An 8,939-nucleotide genomic window follows, 5' to 3' on the forward strand; every position below is an offset into this window, starting at 1 on the left:
TATTTGACAATATATAGGGATGACATTGAAGAATGCTCCATGTGTGTATAATTCTTAGGTTGTATGTGCTATTAGGCTAAATTATTTTGTAATGGATTTACATTTTCTGTAACTTTTTAAATTCTGCTTGGTTGTTCTATTTTTTAATGACAGTGGGGCACTGAGGTCTCCAAATATGATTGTTTAATTCTTATTTATTCCTTCATTTCTTTCATTTTTGCTTTATGAGTTCTAGTATTCTGTTGTTAGTGTAGATATAGTCTTCTCAATTATATTTATGCAATAATCACTTCCATGAGGATGAAAAAAAGGAGCTCCAGAAAATTTACTTAAAGACAACAAAACTACAGAAAAAAATTGTCAAAACTAACTTTGTGAGAGCTCTGGAAATAAAAAAAAAATCTTTGGAAAATAGAACATTTATTTAGGGAAAATAGCTGACTTCCTGTAGGGAAGTCCTGTTTCAGTTATTCACCCTCTCTTTAGCTCTTTGGTAGAGTAGAAAGCCAACAGCATGATGAGGGTAGCTTTATAAACTAGCAGATTAGCAGCTAATACAGGGGACATACAGGCTTGAGGCTCTAAAATCTCATCCACTGAGAATTTTCACTAGTCATCTTATTTGGTAGCCCCTCTAAGATCTCAGTTCTCAGTGCTTCTTTTTATTTAACTTGACTCAGACATCATTCTGCATGAAGCATATCTCTATGACATTGAAAATAACTAACAGTTTACTGAGGTGGCAGTATCAGTGAGGACCAAATAGGTACTAACCATAAAACTGAAAAGAAAATAACTAGAGTATCAGATGTTCATAAGGGATTTTGAAAAGCTCTGACATACTCCTGGGAATCCATAAGGCCGTGTATATCTCTTGAGCTGTATTCATGCTCAGAAAATACCTGAGAAGGCATTAATCTTTCATCTGGTTGACTTGGAGGTTTTATACATGTAGGAAATGAAGGCAAAAGCATAAGTGTAAATTGCCTGCCTCAGAATTGATAGTTTTTCACAGCACATATACAAAGGACTTTGGAGAGGATGGGAAAGTTTTTGGATCAAAAAAATTTAAGGAAATCTCTGTCTAGTATTTAGCTAATAGGTTACTGTACAGGGCCTTTTGTAGCTACACAAAAATAATCATTCAAGGAAGTCATTAAATAGGAGAGGCAAATCAACAAATCACTTATAGATTGTCCACATTATAATATTTAAAATGTCCTTTTCTGTGAGTCATTTATTTTTTGTTTCATATGCAGAACCTTTTTAGCTAGATGTAATACCATTGTTCTATTTTTGGTATTGTTGCCTGTGCTTTACGGGTCGTATTGAAAAAAATCTTCCCCTATTTCAACATCTTGAAATGTCCCCTTTACGTGTCCAAGTAGTTTCACAATTCTGAGCTTTAATGCATTTTGAATTAATTTTTGTAAATTGTAAGGGATAGGGATCTAGTTTTGCTCTTCTGCAAGTGGATATCCAGTGCTGCCAACATCATTTATTGGGAAAAGTTTTCAATTACCAATAATCATGCCTCGGATAAACCTCATTGGCTACGATATTGCCACTGCACAAAGCTCCAGCATCATTTATTGAAAAGATTCTCTTTTCTCCACTGAATTGTCGATGTCTTGCCTTTGTCAAAAAATCAGTTGAATGTATGCTGAGTGGCTTATTTCTGAATCCTCTATTCTGTTCCATTGGTCTATGTGTCTTTGTTCCCACATCATGCTCTTCTATCATGCCTTTGCAATTTTTTTAAAAAGGTTTTTGTCATAGGGCAAGTATGCTTGCCAGAAAGAGTCTGTAAGAGGGCAAGTGAGAAATCATGCCCCAGGGAGATTGGCCAGGCCACATTCCCTTCTCCTCCATTCTTCTCCTGGAATTTCAGGCACATATGCACACACATATGGTATGATTCCCACAAGCCACCGGGCCTAGGACTTGAAATGTGGTCGGCCATGTGGGAGTCTAGCACCTTAATCACCATATTACCTGCTGGTCCTACTTCATAATATATTTTTGACACTAGGTAGTAAGATGCGTCCAACTATATTCTTTTTGCACAGCATTGCTTTGGTGAGATAGGATTTTTTGTGATCCCGAACAACTTTCTTGACTGTTTTTTCTATTTTTGTGAAAATCTTCACTGGTAGTGTGATAGGAATTACATTAAATTTCTAGATCACATTGGGAAGTATCAACATTTTAACTATATTGATTCTTGTTCTGTTTTTTTAATTTATTTTTTATTTCTTTGTTTTTGTTTTTATTTATTTTTTTATAGAGAGACTTTTGCAATAAGATGTGTGTGCTCACTGGAGAGACAAAGACAGAAAGAAAGCGAGAAATCACCCCCCAGGAAGGATGGCCATGCCGCAATCCATTCTTCTCCATTCTTATATATATATGACATGCAAAGAAAATAAATCAGAAAACATGTCCCATAAATAGTAAAATTAAATATTGACTATGCAGGGACAACAAATGGAAAGGAGGTTAAGGTAGTTGGATCCCACATGGCTGACTACATGGTTCAAGTCCCAGACCTGGCAGTTTTCTCTCTGTCTCTCTCTCGTGAGCACATACACCCTATAGCAAACTTTAAAAAAGAAATTAATAGAAATCATCACTGAGGAAGCACATATTTTGGGCTAACTAGACAACTACTTGAAATAATTTATTATAAATATTTTCAAAAACTAAAGCAAACAATGTCTAAATAAAGAAAAGATATTATGAGAAAAATATCTGTGCTGGTTTATTTGTGCTGTAGTAACAGAGTTTCTGAGACTGGGTAGTTTAAAATGAGTAAAAATGCGTTACAATTCTGGAGACTAAAATTCCAGGATTAAGACACTAACCATTGGTGGGAGTCTTTTTGCATCATCCCACAGCAGAAGACAGAAAGGATAAGAGTGAAAAAGAAAGAAAGAGACAAACAAAACATGGCAAAAACTCATCTTTTTACAAAGAACTCAAGCCCACAATAATGAAACAACTCTCATTACAATAGCATTATCCATTCACTCTGACCTTATAAGCAGATCACCTTTCATCAGGCCTTATCTCACAGCATTCTTTCTCTACCCCCTACCCCAAAACTTCATGTCCTTTTCACGTGCAAAATGCATTCATTCTCTTCCTGTAATCCCAGAGTCTTAAATCACTGCAGCACCAACTCAAAATTCCAAATCCCAGAGTCTCCTCTAAATCTGATTGTGGTTAGACTGAAGGCATGGCTCTTACTGAGGGAAATTCTCTTCCAGTGATGAGCCTGTGAGATGAAGCAAATTATCTGCTTTCAAAATACCATAAAGGAGCAGGATTAAGATAGGCATTCCCATTCCAAATGGGAGAAATAAGCAAAAACAGAGAAGTAATTCATCCTAAGTTCAAAACTCAGTGCAGTAAAGGATGCTACATTTGAAGGCTCAGGAACAATCCTTCATTCCATGTCTTTCCTTCTGTATGCACTGGGGCAAGGTTTGCGCCCCTGACACATTGGAAAGCCCTACTGTCATGTCTTTGATGGATTCAGCCCTTCAAGCAGCAGCTTCTGTAAATTGAAAATTCATGGCTGTGGCTCTCCCAGGTTAAGGCTATAGTGTTCTTCGTTCTCATCACTGGTCTTATCAATACAGCTTTACTATACATTGCCCTAGTAAAAATTCTTTATGGTGGCTCTTTCTCTGCTACAGGTTTCTTTTTGGACCCCTACACTTTTCAATATATACTTCAAAATCTAGGTGGAGAAAGTTATTTGACCAGCATCGTGGTCCAAACCACTTATGTAATTTTTGAGAAGTTTTAGGGTTTTCCTTCTACTCTTCTCTTTTTTTGAGGTCCCAATAAAATTATCCTTAGTACTCTTCATTACAATACAGTCTTTTGCTAGGATGTTCATCAGATTCATTCAGTCTCATTAACAGTTCCAAAGCTACTTTCACATTTTCAGGTATTTATCATAGCAACACTCATTCTCTGGTACCAATATTGTGTCTCAACTCATTTGCACTGTTATACCAGAATACTTGAGACTGAATAATTTATAATAAAAACAACTCTTATTGTCACACAGTTTTGGAGGCTGGAAAGTCCAAGATTGAGGGAATGGCAACTGGTAAAGAGCTTCTGTGTTATACCAAGAAAAAAGGCAGAAAGGCAAAGAAAGGACCAGAGAAAAAGAGAGACAAAAAGTGGGTGAATTTACCCTCCTTTGTTTATTTTTTTTAGAGAGGTTTTTTTGCTATCGGGTACGTTTGCTCACCAGAGAGACAGAGATAGACAGAGAGACAGAAAGAAAGAAATCATCCCCCTGGGCAGGGGGGAGGATAAATGGCCATGCTGCCATCCTTTCTCCTTTATTCTCCTCTCTAGATTTTGGGCACACACGCACATGCACCTGGTATAAGTTTCAAGCTACTAAGTCCAAGATTTGAGCTGCAGTGGGCCATGTGGGACTCCAGTGATGTAGCCATTATGCCATCTGCTGGTACTGAACTTACCCTTTTATAAGGAACCCATTCCCATGATAAAAAAAAAAAAACATATTCTCATGATGATGGCATTAATCCATTCAGTCAGCTCTCATGGCCTAATTATCCTTCATTTGACCTCACTTCCCAATACTGTTGCATTGGGTATTAAGCTTCTAAAATATGACTTTTGGGGGAGAATTTAAAACCATACCAATGTCTCACCAAATATATAATGTCAATAAAGTCAGACAATGTATATTAAAATAAATATAATTATGGAATGGAAAAGTATAATAATAGAAAGGAATATTTAATAGAGGAAATTAGCAGCAGATTTAGGCAGCCACAGAAAGAATGAGTGAACTTGAGATATGTCAAATGAGATTATCCAGCCTGAGGAACAGAAAGGTAACAGAATGAAGAATGATGAACAGACTATGAGAGACATGTAAGCTATCATCAGGCACACTAACATAGGCATGATGGAAGTTTCTGAAAGAAAAGGGGTCAGAAAAAAGAGGTACAAAGAATGTTTGAATAAACAGTGGTTGAAACCTTCCCAAATTTGATGAAAAATTAATCTACATACCCAATAAGCTCAATGAACTCCAACTAGGATAAACTCAAAGTGACACACACTCGAACACATCGCAAGCAATCTGTCAAAAAGAAAAGACAAAGAGAGAATCTCTAAAGCCAAGAGAATAGCAACTCATCATGTAGAAAGGATATTCAATAAAATAAATAGTAGACTTCTCATCAGAAACCATGAAGACAAGAAGGCAGTGGAAGGGCATATTCAAAATTGCTGACAGGTAAAATTAGCCTTCAAAAATGAAAAACTGATGAGACCACTCCCCAATAAACAAAAACTGAGGTAATTTGTTTCTTACACATTTGCCCTACAGAATCCTATATGGTGAAATGAAAGACTTGAGACAATAAAGAACTCAAACTCATAAAACAAAATAAAAAACACCAGTAAAGGTAACTACACCATTGTTTTATATAACATATAAAAACATTATAAATATATTTTTCTTCATATTTATTCTCTTCCAAAATCTGTTTTAAAAGACAAGTGCATAAAACAATAATTATAAATCCATGGTGATGGATTTAAAATACATAAAGATGTCATTTTCATAACAATAATATATCAAGAGGTGAAATGGGGCTCTATATCATTTTATTTCTCTCTCCTTTTTTAATTGTCAGAGGGTGTATGTGCTTGCCAGAGGAAGAGAAAGGAAGAAAATACCTCCTTAATAAAGCATAGCCGCAATCCCTTCTCCTCTATTTCTCCGTACTGTTGAAATTTTCCTACACACAAACATATGCCTAGCATGCCTTTTAAGTCACTGGGCCTGGGATTCCAACTACAATCAGCCACATGGGATCCAGCTCCCTTAACCACTAGGCAACAGGGATAGTCTGTGAAATAATATTTTAGAAAATAATTTTATGCTATTGAAATTAAATTGCTATTTCTACAAACTAGATTGGGCTAATTTGAGAGGTTGTCTGTAAGCCCAAGGAAACCAGGAACAAAGCAACTCAATGAAATATGGTAAATGGAACATTGAGAGTTAGAATAATATTCCAGATAATATATTTAACACAAAAGAAGCCAGTAATGTACTAATAGAGGAGAAAAAGTAGATAAGACATATAGAAAACTGCTTTTCTTGAAATTACCAGCTGAACTTGCTATTGAAAGTAGTTAGATTATTTAAGAAATTGTGTGATCAATAAAATGTGGGGAGGGAAGAATGGAAAAGAATTGTAGACACTAGAGATAGTGTGAGAAGAGGGTGGGAAAGGGCAGAGGGTCAGACATAGGGGAAAAATATATATGTGTATGTATATATATGTGTATATATAACTAGAAATGGACGATAGCATGCATGATTAAGCCACTATGCAGTATATTCTGGATGGGAAATCACATTATGTATGCTGTGACAATGCTTAGGAAATAAATGTAAATTAATTAATTAAAAAAAAGTTTCAGGGGGGAAAAACATAGAAACTGTTTTTCTTGAAATTAAAAAAAATGCATTAAAAATACCTATTTGATGACTGCAGTAAGCTATATTGCCCCAGCTTGGTGCTACTTTATAGTATGTTTATTCTACTCACTGAGGTTTATGCCTAAAGTCAGACTTGTGTTTGTGGATATGTATATATCCGCTGTGCTTGCTACTGAAATTATTTTGATTAATTAAATTAAATTTTTAGTGAATCAATAAAATGTGTGTGTGTGTGTGGGGGGGGGTAAGGCATAGAAAGCAACCATGGATACCAGAGACAGTGTAGGAGGAGGTGGCAGACAGGGTGGGAGATAGGGAATCAAGGATGGAAAAAAAAAAGCAAAATATACAGGAAACAAGAAATGGAAAATTATTTGTTGACAATAACACATATGTTGATGTACTTGATTGAGCCAATATACAGAGTATTCTGGGTGGAAAACCTCATTTTGTATGCTATAATGATGTATAGTAAATGAATGTAAATAAACACATTTAAATTAAAAAAGTAAAAAAAAAAAAACAGAAAAATGGCAGAAATAAATTTTACCTTCCTACTAATTACATTAAGTGCAAATAGACCAAACACTGAAAGCAGAAGGCAAACACTGGAAGAAAGAAGAAAATGAAATGACCATGAATCAACTACAGTCTTTAAAAAGATAACAGAAATATGAATCATAAAAAAAATATAGATTTCTAATTTTTTTGCACCAAGATAAACTCATATTTTAATTCCATTTTTTCAGGAACTTTTTGAAGTCCCCTTGCATTTTCTTGCCTGAAATAGAAATACTCTAGATTCAAAGACACAAATAGTTTGAAAGTAAATGATGAAAATAAAGGAAAAATATAGCACAGAAATTCTAATCAAAGAAAACTAGATTGCCTATACTAACAAAAGACAAAATAGACAAGCTCAAAGGTGTTACTAGAGACAAAAGATTTCATGGTGATGAAAGAAGAAACCATCTGGATGAAATAACAGTTATAAAGTTATATTCACTCAACATATTTCCAAAATACACAAATGAAATAAACCTGACAGAATTAAATAGAGAAATAAATAACTCAGCAATAATAGTTAACTTCAACACTCATGTTAATAATGGATAAAACAAATAGCCAGAATAACAAGAGAATAGAAGAGTTAAATTACACAAGAAACCAACTAGATGTAACAAACAGCTATAGAACAATTCACCCAACAATGGTAGAACACACATTTTTCTTAAACACAAATGGAACATTTTCCTAGATTGACCATATTTTAGATTATAGTATAATCCTCAGTAAATTTAAAAGGATGAGATCCTTTTAAAAATTAATCTACATACCCGATAAGCTCAATGAGCTTATACAAACTGTATTCTATGAATGATTGTGTCCCTCACCCCAAATTCATATGTTGAAATGCTAACCCTCAACATGATGGTATTAGGAGGTGGGGGCCTATGGGAGGTGAATAGATAATAATAGAAGAATCCTCAGGATTGTGAATTGTACCCTTTTAAAACAGACTGCAGGGAGCTACATAGTCCCTTCTGCAATATGAGGACATAACAAAAACATAATCTATGCAAAAACAGACCCTCAGCAGACACTGAATGTGCCAAAGCTATGATCTTGGAACTTTATGCTCCAAAAACCATGAAGAATAGATTTCTGTTTATAAGGGACTGGTCTAAGGTTTTTTGATAGAACAGTCCAAACAGTCTAAGACACTCTGATTATATGAACTAAAATTCGAAAAGAATATGGAGATTCCTCAAAGACCTAAAAATAGAACTACCATATGATCTAGCAATTCTATTCCTGGGTATCTACCCAATCGATACCAATGCACTCAATCAGAAAAACATTTGCACATCCATTTTTATTGCAGCATTATTCACAATTGCTAACACATGGAATAAACCCAAATGTCTAAGAACAGATGAATGGATTAAAAAAATATGGCACATATATACTGTATACTACAGAATAGTTTGAAGCAAAAGAGAGAGAGAGAGAGAGACGCTGGATTTGATAGAAAGTGGGCAAATATGAAGATTAACTGCCAAGCAAAGCAAACCAGACTATGAATGAGAGGCATTGAATGTCCCCACTCAGTATATACAGAATGTCTGCACTCTGGCATAAACTGAAAGATTGGAAGGTATAAAGGCATGGAGAGCAACTATGGATCATAGTAACAGTGTGAGAGGAGAGTGAGATATGGGGAATGGTGAGAGGGAGGGAATAAGAAGAAAAAGAGAATCAAAACATATAAGGGACACAAAAATAGAAAATTACCTGTTGATAATATGTATGGTAGTATCTTTGACTGAACAATATTCAGTGTATTCATGATGGAAAAATCCTTAGTATGTTGTAATGATAAACAGTGATTGAATGTTATAAAAATAATAAAATAATAAAATAA

At 34.8% G+C, this 8,939-nt stretch overlaps 1 pseudogene; it reads right to left on the reverse strand.

Moving 5' to 3' along the window:
• Positions 1-1,405: 1,405 nt before the first annotated feature.
• LOC114005559 (uncharacterized) lies at positions 1,406-1,579 on the reverse strand (annotated as a pseudogene).
• Between the last annotated feature and the right edge of the window lie 7,360 nt (positions 1,580-8,939).

Source organism: Tupaia chinensis, unplaced genomic scaffold (assembly GCF_000334495.1).
Source record: "Tupaia chinensis unplaced genomic scaffold, TupChi_1.0 Scaffold143996_1, whole genome shotgun sequence".
NCBI classification, from domain to species: domain Eukaryota; kingdom Metazoa; phylum Chordata; class Mammalia; order Scandentia; family Tupaiidae; genus Tupaia; species Tupaia belangeri.